The sequence below is a fragment of the Rutilus rutilus genome (assembly GCF_951802725.1).
Source record: "Rutilus rutilus genome assembly, chromosome: 5".
Lineage (NCBI taxonomy): Eukaryota > Metazoa > Chordata > Actinopteri > Cypriniformes > Leuciscidae > Rutilus > Rutilus rutilus.
The window spans coordinates 40,692,566-40,717,620 of NC_140213.1; the positions used below are offsets into that span (position 1 = coordinate 40,692,566).

The 25,055-nt window shown below is 37.7% G+C and overlaps 1 protein-coding gene across 2 annotated transcripts in view; it reads left to right on the plus strand.

The window, feature by feature from the left end:
- Positions 1-25,055, plus strand: part of ripor1 (RHO family interacting cell polarization regulator 1) — a 71,165-nt gene that overhangs the window by 11,759 nt on the left and 34,351 nt on the right. Inside the window, exon 1 of one of the 2 annotated variants that reach the window (XM_084410052.1) lies at positions 5,555-5,864. The exons of the other annotated variant lie outside the window; for it this stretch is intronic. The gene's annotated coding sequence lies outside the window, so the exon portion shown is untranslated. Of the gene's footprint in view, positions 1-5,554; positions 5,865-25,055 lie in introns of those variants that run through there. 2 annotated transcript variants of the gene reach the window in all.

Sequence of the window (25,055 nt, forward strand, 5' to 3'; positions counted from 1 at the left end):
ATTAAGTAAAGATCATGTTCATGAAGATATTTTGTAAATTTCCTACCGTAAATATATAAAACATTTATTTTTGTGAGTGAATGCAGCACAATCGCGAACATAAATGGACAACTTTAAAGGCGGTTTTCTCAATGTTTCGATTTTTTTGCACCCTCAGATTCCAGATTTTCAAATAGTTGTATCTCGGCCAAATATTATTCTATTATCCAGCTTTCAAATGATGTATAAATCTCAATTTCAAAAAATGTACATATGTTACCGGTTTTGTGGTCCAGGGTCACATATTTTAAAGAATGTTGGTAACCAGACAGTTGACGGCACCCATTGACTTCTATAGGAAAAAATAATACTACTGAAATTAATTGGTGCCATCAGCTGTCTGGTTACCAACACTCTTGATCTGATATTTACAGTATATTTTCATGGAACGTGAATAAGTAAGTCTACTTCTTATGTCCTAAGTGCTTAATTAGAATTGTCTAGTTTTAACGACTAGCTGCACTACAGTGGCACATAAAGGATTTGCCTTGACTAAAGTTCCACTATTTTCAAAGATGAATAGCTAGCTAGGCTCAAGAGAATAGACAAAAACAACAACACCAATCCCATTATACCACTCTAGTTCTTACTCGAGTCCATGTAAATGCATACTGAGTGTACAGCACTCTCGCCCCAAAATGAAATCTTTGGAGATGACCCAATTAGACCTCCTCATGCCTCCGGGTATGATTTTATCACACAGTTCCAATCTGAGATTTCCTTCAGCAATCAAACCTATGTGTATTTTATGGTCTTGTTAGCATTAAGTCCGATATGTTGGCGTGCTTGTTATGTGTGATATGTAGCGTGCATGTTATGAAATGCCAGAGTAGCAGATGGAGTGAACAGGTGGTATGTAGTGTGTGTGGGTTAGTACGCATTTCTTTTTCTTTTGTGTGGGTCAGCATGTTATGGTTGGTGAGTGGGTGGGCTCTCTATAAGGGTAGCTGACAAATGCTAAAAAGCTTCCTGAGATGGTTAAACAAAAAACTCTCTGCCCTTTGTAAGACTCAGACTCCCAAGAACTGTTAAAAAAATGACCTGCATTTCACTTCTGAACAGTGGAAATGTGGACTGAGAAAGCTTGGTTTGGAAAGAAAGGAGTGGCTTCCAGAGCTGTGATGTCAATGTCTGAGCTAAGCAGTAGCCTAAATAGATTAATAAAAACTTTTATCAGGCATTTTTGCTCTTTGCTGTACTTCACCCTTGTTTTTTACATTTATACGCATGCCTTTCATCTGTTTGATACCCTTTTAGAAGCTTTTGGTTTGCTGCTGTGCTAGAAATGAATTTTATGAGCATTGCTTTCAGCCCTTGCCCTCAAAAAAACCCACTCACAAACATACCCTCCCAGTCATACATGCCAGCCCTAGGCCAAAATACATGAGAAATGAAAAGAGCGGAAATGGAAAGAGCGACTTGACATGTTTATAAATATACTGTATAACTGAAAATATACTGTAAATATCAGATCAACCAAGGATGTGCCAAAAGTTGCCATGTTCCAAACCTGTATGAGTTTCTTTCTTTTGTTGAACACAAAATAAGATATTTTAAAGAATGACAGTTGATGGCGCCGATTGATTTCAGTAGTGTTATTTTTTCCTACAATGGTAGTCGATGGGTGCCGTCAACTGTCTGGTTACCAACATTCTTTAAAATATCTTCTTTTGTGTTCAACAGAAGAAAGAAACCAAACAAGGTTTGGAACATGCCAACTTTTGAAAAGGTACATGTTTAGCATCATAATTCAGGGTCAGTTTTTTGTGTGTAGTGAGACGTCTAAAAATGTAACTCACTAGCCAATAAAAAACCAAACGAGGACAAGAAAGAGAGAAAGGAAGTAAAGAAAGTGATGATCAAACGTTGCCCCCTTCTTAAACTGTGGATATTCCCACAGGGAGTCTGAGAGGCAGGTTGCACGCACTGGGGTTCAGGGGTTAATGAGCATGAAGATGGGGACGGAGGGGGCTTTGTGTGATTGACAGCCAGACAGCAGCAACTCTAGGCTCCTCTGACCCTAGAACACGAGTAAAAAGGAAAATGTGTAAAACCATAAAAAGTTGAACCAAACCATAAGATATTTATTCATTTACACCCGTCTAGTCGCGGTATCTATTAACCCTGTGATGCCTGAAATATGAAATAAAAGTCAGAAAATTCGATTTTTTTTAATTATTATAAATAAACAGTTTATTGAACCTTTAGACCACAGATGTCCTAATCTGCTCCTGGAGGGTCACTGTCCTGAAGAGATTAGCTCCAACCCTAATTAAACACACCTGAACCAGCTATTCAAGGCCTTTAGACTCGCTCGCTGCGTCCAAAATCGCATACTGTCTGAGAAGGTACTACATTTGAATTTGAACTTACTTTGTGACCATTTAAAAGCACATTCTATATAGAATGAATGTGGGTTGTAGCATGAATGAAATTCGGACGTACTACATCCGCCATGTTGTTACTGTCACATGATGAGATGACATCCCAGCGTCAGTTGCGTCGCTTCACTTCCATTCACAAATCCTCTCCCGTGGCCTCATGGGATAGTAAAGTGTCCATCGAATGCACAATCTCACCAGAAGTAGCAGGTCATCAGGAGATTTTTACCCTACTGTTTTTCGAATATGCATTTGGACATACTACTCTCTGTTGGCGTACTGTTTTTCGCATACCATATAGTAAGGAAATGTTCGATTTTTGGATGCAGCGACTAGAAACTTTCAGGCAAGTCTGTTGTAGCTGGTTGGAGCTACATTCTGCAGGATATTGGCCCTCAAAGAGCAGGATTGGATACCCCTGCTTTAGGCAAAGTCTAAAAAATGTTTGCATGTGTGTTTTTGTTGTCTATCATATTTAATACATTAGGCTTTTATGGCTTATATAGATGATGAGAATAGGGAGCTCATAGTCAAGGAGGAACAAACACCTCAATTTTATTCAGGGGTTATTATATGGTTAAAGTCTGAAGGATGACGGTCTTGCAAGTCTTGCACATGGCCTGGATTTCGTTCTACATTCTGCAGCCTAATTACATAATTTAGGTGCAATGCTTTAGCCCTGGGCAGTGAATACTTTGTAGTGCTCTTGCCAAGGCTAACCCACATTGGGGTGATTTGGAGAGGGGAGAGGGGGCATACTACAATTGATTTAGGGTAGTGAATTCAGAATTTGTATAGATAATGGCCGGGTGGGTTTGAATAGGGGGCATATAGGGAGGGGTAAATGGGTATCTACCATTGATCCCTCTCTTCAGTCCCAAGCCTATCTTTTGCTGGCAGGTGGCCTCTCTTCAAACAGATGCTGACATCACCTTCGGTATCACCGGCAATGTTGCCACAGCAACAACTGGCCATGACCTATAAGACCATTCACATCTTCTTTGGTAGGGGGTCTCAAAGGGTTAGTTCACCCAAAAATGAAAAATTATCCCATAATTGACTCACCCTCAAGCCATCCTAGTGTATATGACTTGACTTTATTCTTCCAGCCAAACACAATCAAATACCCCTTTTCCACCAAAAAAAGAACTGGTTCGGAACTGGTGCTGGTTCAAAGTTGGTTCAACTTGCGAATCTTCTCAGAACCTGTTTGTTTTTCCACTGACTAGAGAGCCCAGCGAACAACGTCGTTACGTCACTGTGTGCGTTGCCATACGTCTTAGCTTTCCCAGAAACGCTTGCGCCAACTTCAAGCATAACAATTACAATGGCGGACTACATCGTCTTTCTGCAAATGTTTCTCCTAGCTTTGCGATCCTATATTGGGGTCAGAAGAAGACGTTTAGAACACATTTGCTGCTCGTCTGGATTACTATAGACGGAGGTTACGTTCGAGAAGAAGTTCGACAATAACCCCGCCCCCAGCCCCCAACGTAAGCATGACGTGGTAAAAGAACGGTTCTAGTCCAGCAAAGAGTTGGTGCCGCTTTGAAACCAATTTTCCTGGCCAAGAACCAGTTCTTTGGCTGTCGAAACACAAAGAACTGGTTCGCGAGTAGGCACCGGCTCCGAACCGACACCAGCACTGCCTTGGTGGAAAAGGGGTAAGAGTTACATAAAAAAATATCTTGGCTCTTCCAAGTTTTATAATGGGAGTAAATGGTACCACAGATTTTGAAGCCCAAAAAAAGCGCATCCATCCAACATAAAAATAATCTATACGGCTCCAGGGGGTTAATAAAGGCCTTCTGAAGTGAAGAAGAAAGAAAGTCATAGGCTATACACCTAGGATGGCTTGAGGATGAGTAAAATATGGAATAATTTTCATTTTTGGGTGAACTAACCCTTTAAGGTACAACACGACACACATGCACTTACAGTTCAAATCTCCCATTTGAAACTATTACTTTTATGTTTGTTGCATTTAAAGACTCAATAATGTCTTGAATTTTTTGAGGTGGGATCTTTTGATTTTGGCCTGTAAACACCACTAAGAACACATTAGCAGCCGCGTTGTGGTGCCGACTGTTGAACAGAGGAGCATTAGCTATCATTTTATTGAGGTAGACAATTCTAGTGACACAGTAAAAAAGGTTTGCATAATATTAACATGGTAGTGGTTTAAACTTTGCCCTTAAACATTCAGGAAATGTCCTTCCTAGAATCATCTCTGTTTCTCACACTCTGCCCTTACAACGTTTCTATATATAGCCCATGTTATAATTTCCACTTTAGCCTATAATTGAACCTGCAGCTGCACTCCTCATCAGGAGCTTATCCACTATTGCCTATTTATATGTATGTTTATTTGGTGATAGTAAATTATATAGCCTACATTTTAAATTCACAAATACTTTATAACAATATTTCCTAACATTTTAGTCTCACAGCTAGCAATAAACCAAACCAAAAACCTGTTCCTTTTCATTTGATTATTTAATATTTCATTAATGAATATTATTTAGCATTATCAATAATATTGTTTAATATCCATTACAAAATCTATCTATCAAACAAATACACTCGAATTTGCTTTGTTTTATTGTATTATGTTTTATTGATTTAACAAAATTTAAAAGTATCTCAATTTGGGAATCACCACTTTATGACATGGCGGTTCAATACACTGCATAAAGCATGATGAGTGTTTTTTTTTTTTTTTTTTTAGCATATATTTTAGGAGCATATCAATAATTAAACAACTGTTTAATACTCAATATTGGTCTATAAACACTGAGAGGGAACAATAGAGATTAAGAATCTTGATGTCAGTTTTACCCATTGTGATGATGTTGCTGGGAGGGTGAGGGGTGTAATTCAAATCTTTGGGTTTCACTGAAAGAGGCCAGGAAAAGCTCAAATCTTTGTCCCTCCCCTTGTCCCTTCCCCCCCCCCCCCCTCTCCGTTTGGAACGGGGCTTGTGGAGCATTAAGTGTATTTATTTGTCAAGTGCGTGTGTACAGTTTGCCAAGACTGTAAAAAAAATTAACATTCCCCAGCATGGTATTTTTTCCAGCTTCACCACCCTCTTATTCCCCCCAATGAAATAATAGGTACCTCGATACTCCCTCCACGCTGGCCGGGGTGTGAAGTGGGCACGCCGGGGATGGACGTCTTTTCATTTGCATGTGTTTTGTCCACACCCCTTACGAGATAACGACAGGACCCAGCCTACAGCCTTTCCTTCAGAGGGAGAAAGTGACACGGCTCTCCGTGTGTATGCAGTGAATTGAGGATACACAGTGCATAAATCGAGGATATATATTTTGTAACGTTACGTCTTGCGCGAGAAACTTGCTCGCGCCATCCATTACGTTGAAAGTATCAGCGCGCGGATTGAAAGATTTGGATTTACACATCGATGATACCAACCCTGACAGACATGTATGTAGTTTACTCTTTCATTAATTTATTTTAACGACGTTTATGTGATATACGGACCTGTATATATATTCGGTGCTTATTTAAGCGTCACGTGTACTTAAAAATCTCAAGTGGAAATATACAATTGGGAGTAAAGTATAATACCAACGCAGAACGAGTCAATGGCAATGAGCTACCTGGCAAAACTGAGTGCATACGCGGTGTAAAATGTGATTATTCGTGTTTTTTTGTTGTTGTAATTTTGCAAATGGATGTGCAGGGCAGTGTGATAGACTTTCTCATAACATGGCACGGAGGACTAGGAGTGAGCCCTCAGTCCAGATGACAAAGAAACCTTTGTTTGGCATATGTGTGTAAAAGATGTAACCTCGGATATAAATAGTCAGGAATTACATAGCGGAAAGACACCGTCAGGCACTTTGTGTTATTGCTTTGAAGCCGTTTTTTTTCACTCTGCACGTCCTTGCTCATAGCCACTCAGTTGCTTTAGAGAATATCCCATGAAGCTAATCCTGCACAACCTAATCCCTCTGATTCTTTTCCCCTTGTACATGCTAGGGAATGCTGGCTCTAATAACCTGTTTATGTTACTCTGGAGTATATGTTTCACTTTTCTGGATTACTAGGTTTATTGATGCTTGTAAACAACTTTGTGCAATGCAAACTGACACATTTAGTTTGTTGTGGAAAAGATGTGCACCTTGATGTGTGCTGTCAGTTCAGTGAACGATTTTCGAGCCCACTGAGACCATTTTAGATAGCCTAAAATTGTGATTCTCAACCTTCCTGCCTTCAAGACCCCTCAATGTTCATGAAGATATTAAAATATTTATGTAGTCTACAGTATGTCCTCTGGTAACATCTGCTGCATTTCATTTTAATTTTATTTAATTTTTTAATTTAGAGTAAGAAAGCACAATATTTTGGAGGTAAAATATATAATCAAATATTTAATTGTGCATGCTTATTTCCCCTATTTTAAAATTTAGATTACCTTAGATAAGTTGATGTTTAAAAATACTAATAATTTAATTACAATTAAGTGCAATCTCAAAATGAATATCAATTTCTCATACTGTACATTATAATGATGCATAAATTCAACTGTAGCATTTAAAATGATTCATTATAGTCTTTAATTTAAATTTAAGACAAATTTGACATTTATCAGTCATCATTCATAGCATGAAAATAAGTATCAGTGTTTGGACAAAATCCTAATATCTACTAGGCTAGGCAACCATAATTTTAAGTCATCAGTGCCAGTCATCATTGTTTAGGTCCCTCAATGGACTCCGGTATAAGAGCTGTTGCCTTTGCACATCCTAAAACTTCATACAGGCATTCTAGTATCCGCTCCACATGACATGGAAAAAGAAATAAGCAAAATGTCTTCGTTCCTTTGACGTGGCTGTGTCTTGACTTCCAGTTCTTTGTGTGCTGTGCTATTTATGAACTTGCACGTGAGTTTTGCTGATCTTGTGACTCTCCTAACCGTTAGGCTGTGTTGCTGTACCAGCAGCCATACTTTCTGTGAAGAGTGTGGGAACACTTCTTTTTTGGAAAACTCAAAGCCTTGTGGGCAGCACCACGGGCCGCACAATCTGTCCTTTGTGCAGACCTGGACCAACATGAAGAGGCCTAATTTAGCTAATGATTTGATCAAGAACAGCCATGAAAGTGATAAAGCAAAAGTGTGTTGCGTGTCATAGGCCTACTGTCGTAGTTATTTTGTTACTTTTATTTTTAATGAGGAATACAGTCCTTAAAGTCTGTAAATCAACTTGAATGTGATATTTAGTGGTTTAGTGCATATTTTCTTTGTAATCATTTTTTCTTGTTGGATATTTGCTTACACGGTCTATTTTGAGGTCTCTTTAAGTTGCATCATATAAGCTCATTCAAGCAGTGTGTGAGATGTGTACTGTAATTCCAAGTCTTTATTAAGTAACTTATTTATATTCAATCCAACAGAATTCTGTCTTTACTAAGTCAGAAAGCAATGCACATGCAGTTTTTCCCTTCACTTTCTCTCTATAAACTCTCTCCCGCTTATTTTCTTTTTCATTCCGTTTCCTCACAAAGACGTGCACGTCCTCCCCCCCAGAGGAAAGACTGTCTGTCCTGGCTGACCATTCTGAAAATAGACACGCCTTGAGGAAGGACCAGTTGACTGTTTACTGGCTCTTGAAAAAAACCCTCTACGGTTACTATCACGCTTCTGGCTTGAAATTAAATCTGTGTTACCTGATTTACTCTTCAAGACCAGGTAGGATCCAGAAGCATAGTGATTTGGGAGCACAACATTTGTGGGATTCTGTTTCTCAAAAATGGATGTAGGTTAGCTGCCTGCCAGGATCTATTTAGCCTTTTATCTTCTACAGTGCTTTCTCTTCCTCCTCGGGAAAGCAGATAGTGCATTAGTTTTTCTTCCTGTCGGTCAGACAGCCACTAGTTGCAGAGGAAGCCAAGCGCGTCTTGAAATGAGTGTCTGGATCTGTGTGGGAGGCTACAAATGATTCGTCCAGTCTTCTGCACCTGCATGCGTGTTATTCACTGGCAATGTTGCGGCTGCCTGAAGTTTGAATGCTCGTCTTGCAGAACACAAACTTTTTCCATTGTTCTTCCTCCTAACCAGCTCAAATGGCAGTGGTTAGTTTGAGACTTTAAAGGTTGTATCAGCGATTTCAGGCCCAAAAAAGGCCCAAACATAAATGATCACATTCATCTAATCGTTCCTAACGATCCGCTAGCTGCCCGCCCCATAAGCAGGCTGTCAAAAAACCGCGTCTCTGTAGGCAGCCTAGGCTCTGAGATCTGCACACAAAAACAATTGGTTTCACCAACCACTCAAAACCAAAATAAATAGTGTTCCAACCAATCACCGACAGGGGGTGGGGTTTTGCGCTCGTGCGCAGCTGCACGTTTTGGTTGTTGGTTGTTGGTTGTTGGTGGTTGGTTGTTGGTTCCTGACTGCACGCGTTGCACTGGTTGTCGGTGATTGGTTGGAACACTATTTATTTTGGTTTTGAGTGGTTGGTGAAACCAATTGTTTTTGTGTGCAGATTTTAGAGCCTAGGCTGCCTACAGAGACGCGTTTTTTTGACAGCCTGCTTATGGTGCGGGCAGCAAGCGGATCGTTAGGAAAGAATAGATGAATGTGATCATTTATGTTTGGGCCTTTTTTGGGCCTGAAATCGCTGATACAACCTTTAATGATCTAAATGTCTCATTCTGTGTTATACCTTCTCAGGGACTAATAACGCACACTGTCCTCCTTGTTTAGGCGCAGCATATGCACACAAGACCTCCTACTGTAGTTTGTGTGGCATGTCATTATCAATGGTTAATTTGTTTGATTGCATGTGTGTCTCCACAGTGGGTGGTGTTCATTTTTACACAACACTTTTTTCCCCAACCCACCCCTGCTCAGAGCGTCGACCCGGTCCAGTGAATGTTCCAAGCAATATACCCGCAGGGATCCAGACAAAAAATTACAACATTTAAGTTATTTAAAGACTTTTTTTATAGTTATTGAGAATCACTCAAAGATGATTGTTCAGAAATGCTTAAGTTCACTGAGTTTATTATAGCTTATTACTTTAGCTTCTAACAAAAACAACTACTGTATGTGCTGTGATGATATAGACTATAGTGGTTCTAGTTGTATATAGTACATTTTCTCTGGTTTAATGCGGTCGCTGATTGTATTTGTGCCATATAAATACCCAACTGTGGCTCATTGTGAAAACATTTCTGCAAAATGATTGCTTCTTGCATGTTTCTCGATACTTTCAAAGTGAAATGTCCAGTGACTGGTGATGAACGTGAATCTAGCTATGTTTTATTACGTTGGTTGTTATACATATCACAGCAGTTCGGAAATAAAATGTTCAGCAAGTTCGCACAAAAAGGTTAATTCTCTATTGCGTTTGAAAATAGCTTACCACCTACTAGGGATGCAACGGTACACGGTAAAATCCCGGACCGTTCGGTCAGCCCTGCACGGGACAATCTACCCTCGTGTCCCGCGGGACTAAGGTTTTGCCATTGAGTTCGCGCTGATCCTTTTAGTTTTTGCTTTAGGCGCCGTTCACATATCGCGCCTAAAAACGCGTAGAAAACGCTAGGCGCGCCGCGTTCTCCTTTTTCCAAAGCGCTAGGGCGGTTGCGCTCCGGAGGCGTCTGTCGTTGCTAAAGCAACCATCAGCTGCGCTCTGGTTGGTTCTTGTCACGTGACCTACGGTGCGCTTGCGGCATTCTGAAATTTTCTGCTGGGGACATCGTTTTTGCCAACCGGTCTCGCCTTGCACCAGACAGTGTTGATAGACTCATATTTTTGCACAAGAATCTCTCAATAGTGGATGAGTAAATAACATTGCACTTTGTATCCTGAATGCATTATTTTTTTATTATATTATTTTGCTCTGCCTTTTTTTATTCAAAGCACAAGCTAATTTATGTTTGTTAAAGGTAAAAGTGCACTTTTTCTTTCACATTGATCACTTCATATACCAGTTATCAAGGTTTGGAATTGGGATCCACTTGAATATTTTGAAGTGTGTTTGTTTACATTTTGTATTTCATATAAGTGATAGTTGAAGAGGTTGTATTACTTAGTGTTGTTCAGTACAGACTAGAGTGTTAATTTATTACATACATTGATGTTCTTCCTACTGTGACATTCTGTTTATGCTCATAAGAAAAATAAAACATATTTTTGGGATGAAATAGCAGTCTCTTTCTGCACAAAACATGTACCGAAACCGAACCGAGACCGTGGCCCAAAAACCGAGGTACGGACCGTACCGTGGGCTATCTGTACCGTTGCACCCCTACCACCTACACTAAACCCTACTCTAAACCTAACCAGCTGTGCTAATAAAAGCAAACGTGGGATAAAATAAAATCCCATTTTAGCTCGCTTTCAGCTCTTTTAATGTGACTTGTGTTTTCATTGTTGTCTTGTGAGAAAATAAGTCTTTATTAATTGATCTGTTCATTTCAACTGAAAATGTAGGCCTATATGTATAATGTATAAATATACAGTGATATTGGCACGTTTTTTGCAAAAATGTAGAGGCGCATTTTTACAATTGAGCCTAGCCTATGTTGTAAATATCATTCTGTCATATAAATGACTGAAGTTCAGTGAGAGAGTCAGTAGAGAACTCAATAATGGCTCTGAATGTGAATCTGATTCAAACTGCTAACTCACAGGTGAGTTTGAGACTTTTCATGCTTCATGAATCTTTGTCACTGATTGAACCAGATTCATTTTCTGGCTAATCGAACATCACAGGCCGCGCTGTTTGTTATTGCACGCATGAAATATTGTCCGGCACTCTAACAAGATGATAAAGTTGCATCTGAGCACAAGTTTTCCTTGCATTTGCATTTTGAATTACTGTTGCACATTTTTATTTATTTTTGTCACATTTGCGACCATTGTAGTCTGGAGACCTGACTCGTCAAAAAAGGTTTTTAGTGGTCTGTTTGAGGTTTTAGGAATTGTAACTCAGTTTGCTCTGTTTCAGAAGACAGCCCACAGCTCATCCTCTGGCTGTGTGACTGCAGGAAACTCCAGCATAGTTGTGTCAGTCCTATCTCTTGGATAAACAGGAAGCTGCTAAAACTACTGCGCTGTTCAGTGGGGACGGTGATGCCTATGAAGTATGACAGCACTGTGAGAGCCTAGCGTTACAGTTAACCAAATGCAGATTAACCCTCATGTGTTTGGAAACAAAGTGCCGTCAACACACTGATGTACATAGTCGAAGAAGATATTCCTTCATTTCTCAAAGTGAGATATTATTTTGATTTGTGAAACAATATTGCACGGGAGAGGTAATATGTAACTCGTGCATAAAACTTTGCTGTGTCGTGCAGTTACTTACCACGCAGTACTGTTTATATTGCAGCCAAGAGAGATTTTTCAGAATGGTTTAGTCATTAAATCCTCATTTAACTTTTCTTTCTCTCATTACTTCGTCCAGAGCTCCCACCCATCCGTCTGTGCAGCAACCTTCCTACCCACACCCACAATAAGTTTAAGAAATGAATTCTCAGCGTCCCTAATGATTGTGGGGGTGGTTATGATGATATCATTGTGAAGAAAAGACACTGCACTGAAGTGTTAAAAAAATTTAAAATCTAAAATAACTATTTTCTATTTGAATATATTTTAAATTGTAATTTATTTTTGGCAAAGCTGAATTTTCTGAATCATTACAGTCTTCAGTGTCACATGATCCTTCAGATATCACTGTAATATGAAACATTTCTTATTACTGTCAACGTTGAAAACAGTTGTGCAGCTTAATATTTTTGTGGAAACCGTGATACATTTTTTCAGGACTCTTTCCCAGGATCGATAGAAAGTTCATTATTAAGTTTGTAAATGTCTTTACTGTCAGTTTTTATCTATTTAATGTATCCTAGTTAAATGAAAAATTCTTTAAAAATCTTACCCCCCAACTTTTGAATTGTAGTATATGTATTTAGGTAAATAATAAAAATTAAGAATTTTTTGAGCAAATACATAAATAGTGAGAATAGTCACAAAGGCTTACAGCTAGGCTATATATAGTAAATGTCTCAGTAAAAATGTAAAATATGCAGACGGTTGTTTCTGATTCTGAGAAAAATAATTTTCAGGTGAGTTAAAGTTCTTGTTTGCTAAAGATAAAGTACTTGACTAAGTCACCTGTTATTTTTGGCTTCCTTTCATACTCATCAAATGGGAGTAAACACACCTGAGAGTGTGCGGTGAGTTGTTACACAATGCTGGAATGTTGAGCAATGTCTAGATGTTTCACAATATAAACGTGCCATTCATGTATGCGCTGGGTACAATAATCTTGGCGCGATGAGTACGACCCAGCATGACCATGTGTTTAAACTGACATTGTCATTATAGGGTTGCCATGGCAATGTGTCATTGAACAACATCCACAACATGCATCATGGCTCCCGAGTATGTGTATTTCCTAAATGTGTTGAGTTGTATTTGGCCTTGCATACTGTGTAATTCCTAGGTAGGCTGTGTATTATAGTACGCTGTGTATTTCTGGAGTGTATCATTACGCAGAGAGAGAGAGAAGACTGTTATTATTGAGTCAGTACAGGAGAGACGGAGCATCTGGACCGGGTGACTCACTCTCTCCCTTAAGGCGCATTCAGACGCACGGGACTCACAAACTGTGATGCAGGGTACCTGAAAGTTTTCAAGATCAGAATAACATTAATGTGCTCGCCCAAGACATAAACATTAGACAGCAGTGCATCTGAATGTGCTTGTGAAAAACTTTTTAATGATAAAAACTTTTTATCATTTATCATCTGATGTGGAGGAATGGAGACAAAATTAGTGGCGGGCAGATATGGATTTTTCAGTGGCAATTCAATGCAATTCAAAGTGACAACTAATATTGCATTATCAGCCAGTATTAGTTAAAAACTACCATTTCTGGGTTATTTGGCAACCCAGAACTGGGTAAATATAAGACCGAACACATGACCCGGCTTGTTGGGTTTTATACATAAAATGTGTATGTTTTAGGATGTGACAGGAGCAGCCAATGGGAATCTGTGGGAAGAAAAAAGGTATCAGGCCGTTCCAGTTCATCATTAAATGACAATCTTATATGACATCCACTCCACATCGTTGACTTTGCAGTTCACAGTGCAAATCCGGAGTACGCTGCGTTTGTAGAAGGCGACGTACATGTAAACAAAAAGGTTAAAAGTGAGACTACAGACGTTTTACGAATGTAATGGTACAAAACTAAATGTCATTCAGGAAGTTTCCCCTCAGGAAGTGTTCTCTCAGAACAGAACACAAAATGACTTGACAAATGTATCCAGTTTTAACTAGTTTGGCACAGACTACCCACCCAGCATTGGGTTACATTGACCCAGCACTGGGTAGGTAGGTATGTGAGGGGGTTTATCATTTGTATATTTATTTTATTGGCCATCGCCACTCTGCTATCCATTGAAAATAAATCTCAGTTGACCCCTAGTCTCCATTAGAGTGAGGTCACCTTAAGAGTTTCAGTCTCTCTCCACCACCCGGTGTGGGTGTTGTTGACTACGGCCGTGCTGGTGGATTGGATCATGGATCTGCTAACTAACTATCATTTAGAATATGTGTTGTTTTTATCTTACTTTCCAAGATCACCACTACCTACTATGTGAGATTTATAGTTTGTCACGTGTATGGTTTGATCCTCTTGTCTAGTTCAAAGAGCTGTGTGTAGTGATGGATCACTTACACCTTGCCAGTCTGCTCTCTATGTTAATCAGCTTACACCATCCTGTCTCGAAGACAGCTGTGTGGTCTGCCACAAACACACGGTACAAACCTAATGTCCCACACACACTGCTCTCTGAGCCGGTGACTGTCTTTACCTTAAAGCCACAATTACTCCTTGAGTGTCTGTGATTAGCTTGCCACCGATAATGTATTTGTACCAAAGGCCACAAACACTGTCAAAACTCCCTCAGGCCCACACAAGTGCTGACGAACAGGTGCACGATAACTGTGAATATGTTGTAAACTGAAATTCCATGCAGTTCTCCTGTGCAGGTGTCAAGTTGTCCATTTCTATTTGTCTGGGTTGTTTTTAGGTTTAGTTTTGTTTTTATCATCATCATAGTTAAAGGGTTAGTTCACCCAAAAATGAAAATTCTGTCAGTAATTACTCACCCTCATGTTGTTCCAACCCCGTAAGACCTTTGTTCATCTTCGGAACACAAATTAAGATATTTTTGATTAAATCTGAGAGCTGGCTCACTCCTCCATAGGCTTCTAAGACACTATAACTTGCTGGCCCAGAAAATGTATTAAAGAGATCGTTAATATAGTCCAAGTGACTCCAGTGGCTCAATCTTAAGTTTATAAAGCGACGAGAATACTTTTTGTGCGCAAAAACAAACAAAAATAACGACTTTATTCCACTTTTCCATTTCCTTCTCTCTGGGCCTCGAGTCTTTTCACGTAGTGTTTAAGCGTAGCGCGTCTGTGTTGCACGTCACCACGTAGGCTCACTATTGGGCGACGCTGGTCATGTGTGTGTTCCGAAGATGAACGAAAGTCTTACGGGGTTGGAACAACATGAGGGTGAGTAATTACTGACAGAATTTTCATTTTTGGGTGAACTAACCCTTTAAATAAAAAAACTAAAGCGGTTCTTTAACGGGATTGTTCACCCAGAAATGAAACTTTTTTTCTTTTTCTTTTTTATCATCATTTCTACTCACCCCATGTCATTCCAAACCTGTATGGCTTTCTTTTGAAGATGTTTTGATGAATGTTTCAACCTTTATTGTCCATGCAATGAACGTCAATGGGGTCCAAAACAACACTGCAGACTGCACCCTATTGACTTTCACTGTATGGACAAAAAAAAGACTGAAGACTTTAATCCCTTTATGAAAATTCTGAATCAGCGCCTTGTGACCAAGAAGTGTTCTTCCTGTAAAAAAAAAAAAAAGGAAATGCTCATGGGACAGTCTGCGATTGATGAGTTATTTATTATAGCCTTAGTTAGCTTCAGGCTTGACACGCCAGATCTTCAGAGCTATATAGGTAATTAGTTTCAGCATTAATTTCATTGTTCAAGTGCATTTTTTGATGACATAAAACATGAATCAGTTTTGTTGCTACACAGACCCTAATATGGTAGGAAAAAGGCGTACAGAGTTGAGCTGGAGTGTCTTCAATGCATAATAATCCTGCTTGATGTTCTCCCAGTGGTGCTGGCAGAACCTTAAGAAAGATCACACTGGCTAAAGATCTCAGAAATCCTGTTGGACTCCTGATTTATATGTGTGTGTATTCAGTAAACTCTACATTCTTAGTGCTAGTCCATAAGATCCTGAATCCATGGATGGCCATAATGCAGTGTGATAGTGCTGGTATTATATTGGATAGATAGGTTCGCTTTCCAAACTATGTTTGAGTTTCAGTTATTAAGAGGACGACTGTGATTCAGAATGGCTTGAGAAATGCTTTTATTAAAATTGGAGTGTTTGTCTTAAGCCCAGTTTATGGGTCAATGACGTATAAGGATTTTCAACAGGCCAATTTTAAAATAATAATAAAAAAAAACCTGTTGCAATTGTTCAAACATTAAGGATGTTGTGTAGTGTACACCTAAATTCATTTAAAAAGTGTTTTTTCATCTAGATGAATTGTCCGTAGCCTTAAAAAATGTCATGTGGTGCGACCATGATTTATCTTAAAATTAATTAATTTCCTTAACATGCTTAAACATTTTTTTACAAGGTCTTGGTAATTAAAGTGTTTAGAAACCAAGTATTTGCATTTCTTTTGAGTTTTTGTAAATAATGATCTAATTTTTTGTTCTATAATTTCCGAGTTGCCTTCTTAAATCTAGTTAACAGACTTATTTTTCCTGTAAATCACATAAAACTGATAGAAATGTTTTAAAAATATAATTTACTAAAGCATACTGAATCAGTGATTCATATTTCAGCCACAGAAATAAGATATTTTATTTTAAATTTAATACAGTGATTGCTTTTATTGGTCGCACCACATGATAAGTGGTCGCACCACATGATATTTTCAAATTCAGTCATAATTTACAGGCACAGAATTGGCCACCTAAACAAAACAAGCTAGCTTGCCAAAAAAGGTCACTATGAAATTTATAATAAAAAAATATATATTTGTAGAAATAACTTTAATATAAAATTTTTTTTGAGGTCATACCACATGACATCCAAATTTGGCAACTACATACCAACCATTACAAAGGTTTATTTTTTTTTCCAATTTGAGAGAATTACAAACCTGCTTGCTGCTTCCATGGGTCCTTGGTAAATTGGTTTATGATGTAACTTCCTGTGTTTGAATAGTTTTCAACATATAAGTCCCAAAATGGTAGTTCCTTGATGGTCGCACCACATGATATTTCATAAAATGGACATCATCGGACAAAGTTTGTTTGTATATTGTGATGGAAATATAAATGCAAATGCTTTGAATTTTTTTAAAGGATTACAAAACATTTTGGAAATCATGCCAAATAGTGCAGAATATAAATTTGAATAAATTCAGAGTAATTTCAAAGATGTTTTCAAAACAGAAGTTATGGCCGGACGGTCACACCACGTGATGTTTTGACACTTTAAATAACAAAAAAAATAACAAATAAGTAAATGTTTTTGAAAAATTAAAGTGAGTACATACATGGGAGAGGTACTACAAATATGCAGTATCTTTTTAGGCATTTAAACCCATTTTTGCCTGAAAAAATGCAATCGGACAGAAAATTTAGGCCCTTATACTTCTGGGTCGAACTCACGCCGTAGCTACGTCGTAGGCTGTGTGTAGCGCGCGTACCCTTCGGCGTACCCTGATGTGCACCTCTCCAAAAATGTAACAACGCGTCAACTCTACGCGGACGCAAGTGCTGTGATTGGTCTGCTAGGACCGCTCCCTCGGGTTTCACATGCTCCCTCTGCAAGTGTAATTGCGCGTCAACGCGGACAACGACGCAGAAGTATAAATGAAAACCAACGCATTGCCTACAGCGTAGAGGCTCCGGCGTAGGTCCGACGCAGCCTTTAGGCTCTGGTCTGGATGCGAGCACACTGAATTGAATTTTTTTTTTTTTACTTAGTACATCTGTGCAACACATGAATAAGGCTTTAGACCATGTCCTAACCAGACACGATGGGATAAGATTCCAGAGAGAAGCAATTTGTCTGCCCACACCAGATACGACACGACTACAAGACACGACAAAATCGCAAACAAAAATCACAGCCATTCGGAAGAGCATGTGGGCGGTCCCTTTTTTGCAAATGCACTGCACTGGATAAGTACATGATCAAATTCTTAAATATTACACCATTTTAACATTTTTAAAACAATCTTTGTCATATACACATTGTTTGTTCACATTGGGTTCACAGTTTGAACAGTTTCGAGTTTCTGAGGTGAATTATCACTTTTAAGTATGGCTAAAAAAGATCACTCAAAGATCACTGCTATTCAAACTTACATTAGACACTTTTAACATTAAGTAAAGCACATACCTGATATTATCATTAGCATGTTTTGCATGTTGTTGTTGTTGTTCAGCTGCGACGTCACAGAAATAGAAACGGTTTCTAAAATAGAATCGTCATGTATTGCCGTCTCGGCTGGTTAGGAGTTAGTACACAGTGTTAAAGTAAGTGACATACTCAAAGAGTATAGAAAAGTTCACACAGAGGAATAAACATTCTCCTTTGAGTTAAGTGATGGGATTTTAGACTTGACCAGACCACAAATGCCACTGCTATGTCTCTGAAGGGTTTGAGCAAACAGGAAGTGAAGGTTTTCTTGTCTGATCCTCTTTCCCTCTCCAGTGGTCCTCAAAGCCCTTGACTTTAAGAAGATTCCTTGATTTGTTTATGAAACGAGACTGGAAGGGAACCCCCCCCATTAAGATCTTTTTTTTTGTCTACACACACATTCCCACATATAGGTCATAATCTATTTTAAACCATGATATCTTTGGAGAAGGAGACTTAAAGACCTCTTTCATATCCCATTACACTCAGATTACAGCTCATAATGGGACAGGACTGAAATGTTAAGTTAGTCTACATAAATATCAGTGGTCATTAAATAGTAGGGCTGTACAATCGATTAATAGCGATTAATCGCATCTAAAATTGCTGTTTAAAAAAAAAACCCACCTGAGCATTGTAATAAAAAAACCCAAGGGAGCATTAGACAATGTTATTTTAGTATCACTGATGTACTACTATAGTGTTTTTTACTTTTATGTTTCCTGTTTTCATTTTAATTTTAGTTAAAGTTTTAGTAATTTTGTTGTGTGTTTATGTAGTTTTAGTTATTTTAGTACTTAAACTATACAAAAGTGAGAAAAATTGCCTTTGCAACTAGCTGAAATAAAATTATATTTATTATTATTATTTAATTATTTTTATTTATTTTAGTAATAAAAAAATAAAAAAATAAAGATATGTGATGTAGATATAGATGTGATTTTATTATGATTAATAAATTGTACAGCCCTATTAAATAGTTAATGTATTAAAGTGTTTTATTTTCTAAGATCATGATAGCACATGTCATGCAGAGCCACATACTGTCATATTTTAAATATCTGCCTCCAAACGGTTTTGGATGGAATGTTGCAGGACGGTGCATTATTGCAGTGCCAACATGCATGTAATTTGTTTTGGAATGCACTGTAATGCTTCTGAGTTGTTGGCAGGACATGTCAAATGTGACATTCTATACTTAATGAAGTATGATTTCACACAGCATTTTCTAATTCTTGGAATAATATACATACAGTTTGTATGAACTCCTATGAATTGAGTGACATAGTGACATGGAATTTTTAAAAAATATATATTTATTTAAAACCTTATATATAGGTTATACTATGTGTATTAATGAGAATTTAATTTGAACCTAAAATATAAATATATTGTATAACTATATTAAAGTATTAAATATTTATATTTTAGGTTATAATGTATTTTTACACTTATTTTTATAAGATATTTAAAAAAAATAAAGTTTATGTCCATGCTATTTGTTGACAAACCATCTGAATTGTAATATGATCCTTGAGGTGCATTGCTGTTTAAAAAAAAAAAACCACCAGTAACCTTATTTCTGTTATAGACAGAGAAAACAAAAATAAATTGTAAGATATTTACTTAAAGGGATAGTTCACCCAAAAATATCGTTCCAAATCTGTATGAAATTCTTTCTTCGGCTGAACACAAAATAAGATATTTTGAAGAATCTTTTGAAGAATAAAACAAAACAAAAAACTCAATGGTCAACTGTATGGTTACCAACATTCTTCAAAATAACTTCTTTTGTGTTCAGCAGAAGAAAAAAACTCATACAGGTTTGGAACAACACAAGGGTGAGTGAATGACAGAATTTTAATTTTTTTAGTGAAATATTCCTTTAATGTGCTTAAAAATGTGAGGCCATTGTCTAGTAGTATATTGTCTTTTCTGCAGCACTGTATAAAATATTGTGTGAAGCCATTGACTGACTGTACTTCTACAGTGTAGAGTGACCCATAAACCTCTTAACCACCAGCTGGGGTTTAAACAGAAAGTCTTGGATTCATGAGGCTCCAGAAACTTGCCTGTACCCCAGCAGCTGATGATCCTCAGCATGATTGATAAACGTCCTCTTATCAGACATAGCTTTCATAAATTGTGAGGGGATTTATGAAAGTGGAGAAGGAGATGATATATTGGGTGTTAGCATGCCTTGGCTTGCTGAAGCATTCTTGTATCTGAGGAATTAATGTGATTGTGTCAGTACCAGCATGATGTAGGTAAGATACGTGGGGGGAAAAGGGTCATTCATAATGTGGGAATTTTTCGTAAATGTAGCCTAACTAGAATGATTTACTGTAAGTTCATGGAAGTTCATCATGTCCTGTGTGAAGATGGTATGCAGGCTCCTATATTACCACTTTAAAAAATATCTAGGTTGTGTGATCATACAGATACAACATGAGATTATAATAATTAATAATAATAATCATGTTTAATTGAACTTCTTGACGTCTCTGTAATTATTTGTGAAATTGTGAGTTTAGTTCTCTCTTTTTTTGTAAATGAAAAGTAATTTTTCTCCTTGGAATTTGAGTGGGATTATTTTTTGCATTCGTGCAAACTTTCTTAAAGTCTTTTCCCTTACCCTAAGTTTTATTGTTATCAAGTTCTCAGACAGCGGCAGTATGGACTTTTTAGCATGTGGATGTAAATCCAAGTCAGCAGTAGCGATAACTCTCTTGCTCAGAATGCAGAGTCAGTCGTACAACAGTACGCCTCCACTGAAAGCCACAACAGCTCTTCAAATGGCCAATAAAAAAGTATTATATTCATTCTCTGCCTCCCTCACATCCTCGTTCACTTGTTGTTATCAGACTGAAGGCAGGCACTGGAGGAAATGAAGGTCTTATTGGACGACCGTTAATCAGTCTCCACAGAAAGAGAGGTTGTTAGGAGATGCGGGTCAGACCAAGAAGGATGTGATGTCAAAATAATTTCTGTATTTGACAGTCAGAATCCTCTTTGTTTGTTGCTGACATTGTAATCTAGATAACAGAGAATAGATCAATCATAGATAGCTGTTTTCTAATCTTATTGAGGATCCCGAAACTCACTACCGCGATTAGTTTGTGTGTGTGTGTGGTTATAGCAGGGGATTTTGCACCTGGTTGTTCATGTGTGTTGGTCTAGATGTCTCTCATTGAGAATCATTGTAAGATCACCGTTTGGAGATGACTTTGTTAGCCTCTTCATCTGGCATTTACCTTATGGTTCTTTGGCTTTTGAGTGTGACAATAGAATTGACAGGAGAGGTCTGTTGCTGCCCCGTAATAGTCGACCAAATGTTAGTCAATGAGAAGAGGCTTGGTTGACCAGATTTTGCATTGGTTGGTGGCTCGCTGAGAAAACAAAAAACAAAACAAAAACTCCACAGCTAAAAGCAACTCCACGGCTGGTCCATGTTGGCCTGGAAATCCAGAGTGTGGGATCATTTCGAGAGGGTAAAGGAAGACCCCACAAAGGTGACACTGCAAACATTCGGCTATCATTCATCGACCTCAAACATGGTTTATCATTTGAAACATGTTTGTAATAGCCTAATGTTAGCCACTTTAAATGGCCGCTCGCTCTAACGTTAACATTAGATAAAATATGCACTAAATATGCCTTTCCAAGTGTTCGTGCAGAGCGTGGAAGGTAAATTAGCTTCAGGTTCTTTCTGCCAAAACTCTTTATCATTGAAGCATGTTTTATTAGATTGTGCTTGTTTTAACCCTGTGAGAAACCTTTTTTATTAGCAGTTAAACCAAATACAGTTTTAGAGTTTACATTTTTCTCATCATGAAAATAGCCACGGACGCTGGCATGGCGTTAAAAACAAACAATCTCTTACACTCTATATGTTTAGAATAGGCATGCTTAACATTTAAGCATGAAAATTACATTAAATATACATTGAATAATTGTATTTAAAGGTGTAGCGGAGGATTTTCTTTTTTCCGGGTGGATCATCAAGACTATTGGTCCTCCTAAGTGTCAATCATTCTGGTGATATGTTTACGTAAGGCCGTCGTACGTGCTCGTGCACACGATTCACACGATGGCGTGCGCTCAAAACACAGGTTGGGCATCCCACTGACGCCTCAGTCGCGAAGTTTCTACTTGACAGGTAAAGTTTGGCATGCTGTTTGGAGAAATCCATTTAAAATCACTGCTAGTAAAAGTTAATGTAAGCTATGATTAGCTCGTGCATGCTGTCTCGTGCACACGTTTAATAGGCGTTCCCTCTCGGGAGCAGGTAGAGTGTTGCGCATGTGCATTTTTTCAAAAAGTGGAGAGGGCGGTTCTTTTCTAAAATTCGGGAAAATCCTCCGCTATACCTTTAATCAAATTTTGATCTTGTTTTTCTGCTAAACACAGGAACTGCCATATGGTGTGATTGATCATATATTTTCCTTGATGACAGTGTTTGAAAATTGATCGCTTATCCCACCAGAGTATTATTTGACTTTTTTTTTTATTTTTTATTTTTTAACTGTTAATCAATTAAAAGAATCAAATTGGTTGAAATTACACTCAGAATTAATTAACAATTGATGTGGATAATGTAATAATTATATCTGAATATGAAAAACGAATACTTTGTAAACATTGTCACATTATGTCAAGTTTCATCGATTATCACACCAATTATGGACCTCGGAAAAGTTATAAGGCACGTGTTAGCTCTTGAAATATAATCTGTTCTTCATAGTTGAAATTGTTTGCACATTTACAATATACAGTTAATTTCTCATTCTGCAATGATCAGCACTTTAGTTAGTCAGGCTGTGCATGATCTGTGCCCTCATGTGATGTTCTGTCTATTGCCCTGGTGTCACCATAACAGATTGCAGTATCACCATAGTGATGTCATGCTGTGGTACACCGATAAACCTTAGTCAAGCTGGCCTTAACCATAACATTGTATGAGTAATAAATTGTGTGAGGAAATGAATCAGACACCTTAAGATAAGGTTCCGTCTGCTGACCGACTGCCTGAGAGAGTGTTATGCTGATATCAGTTCTGAAAATAAGAGCACTAGATACCAGCATAATATATTTATATGAAGCATCACAGGATTTCAGTAATGCATCCAGATGTTAGTAGGAGTCTTACTAAGGGCTGGGCAATATATTTTAGTATATAATAAAATCTAGTATCTGCATTTCAACCTTGTGACACCGTAAGTATTTGAAGGGTGTTTTGTTTTCAATCAGAGCAATTAAACAGCCATTGAGCAATTAAATCAGAGCAATTAAACAGCCATTGTTGCTAAATAGTTTCAAAATGTAGCTTTTAGCGCATTAAAATAATTGCAATATTAACAATGCTCTTTAATTATAAACTTTTTTTTTGTTTTTTTTGGATTTATCATCCATTCATACAATATTTTGTGTGTATGTTTTTTTTTTTTTTTTTTTTTTTGGTTCACGTCAACGAAAGCAACAGCAATGAGCTGCATTTTATTCCCTCCTGAATTGGTTTGAGTGATTGGATTTAAATCCATCTCGAAAGCGGTTCGGGGGGCATTTACACCGTCTTTTCAGATCAGAGAAAACACATGAAGTGATCAGGTGTAAAAACATCAACTGCTCCTTTGTGTGTGTATGATGCATATGGATGGCAATTAATGAAATATGAACGCCGACTTCCATAGCAACGCTCAGAGAGGAATTTAGGTTAAACAGCTCTTTAGAAGTGTATGTGGAAGCAGTCAAGTCTAGGTTCACTCTACAAAAACCAGTCATGCAAGCTTGCTGTCTCCAGCATTTCCCCTTACTCATATTCTCACTTGAACATCACAAACATGTTTGTTTCGATCTGTTATTTCAGCCTCGTAATAATAATATGTTGCGTTAAGTTGACCTGTGCTGGTCATCGTCTGTTTTCTTTGATGAGCTGTGCTGCTGTTCATCACTTAGCTTTGAAGCCACAAAGTTTTTCAAGATGCAATTCTTGATCAAGGGAAACTGAAATTCAGTTTTACAGCTTATATCTTGGCATTCTATTAAAGACACAGGCTTAGGCTTAATAAATTGTGCCATGTTTTAAAAAAGAGCTTTTTCTGTGTGTCTGAAAATCACTATGCTATCACGTACACATTATGTTATGAAATATTTGACAGCTTATACATGGATTAAGCAAATCCACATGGATGTGAAAAGTTTTTTTTTTATAGAAATGGTGCTTTTAAATTTGGCTTGACATGGAAATTCACCCTATCAATTTCTAAAAGCATTTTATAGAATTTATTGTGATTTTTTTTTTTTTTTTTTTTTACTTTTTTTTTAAAGCTTTTCTTAATATCATAACTTCTCCAGTCATTTAGTCCGCTTAAGCCCCACCCACTCCTACAATCAACCACAAGCTTGCATTCAGATCTGCCTCCATCCAATCAATGCATAGAACCATCCGACCAACATTTTTATCTTAAAAAAAAAAACCTTTACATTTATAAAAAAAAAAAAAAAAAAAACACCTGTCAAATTATTGCCCTGACAAAAATGCTTGACTTAAATCTTTAGTGATCCAAAAATCTATTTTATAAAGCAGAAATGTACTGACATTGCATATTCATGTTCACATAAGAGTTCACTAAATAATCAGTCCTGTTCATTTGTTTTTAATTCACTTTCACTTTGCACTTTTGCACGATGCAATCAATACAATAAAATAAATGTTTTGATAGACTTCTGTAGTCTGTACTGACTCCAGTGTGCGGCCAGCCACCTTCTTGCTCGTTCAAATAAATCCACACAATGTTGTCTTTGATTCTCAGTAGCCAAAGGCAAAACTCCACTCACATATCACAGTATAGATAGTGATCAGATTTACCGTATGGAACATGATTCAGGAAAGTGGGAATTACCCTGAATCTGTGACTAAACACTGATATAAGTCTTGAGATCAGTGTTTTAGATTTAAAACAAGCTGGAATTGAAGATCCTTTTAATAAAAACCAAATCATGAATCTTATGGAAAATGCTGTCAGAATGCAATTTCTAAGTTTCAAACATTCTTGCACTTTTCTAGAAGTTTTACTCAAGCATTATCTGAGGCTAAAT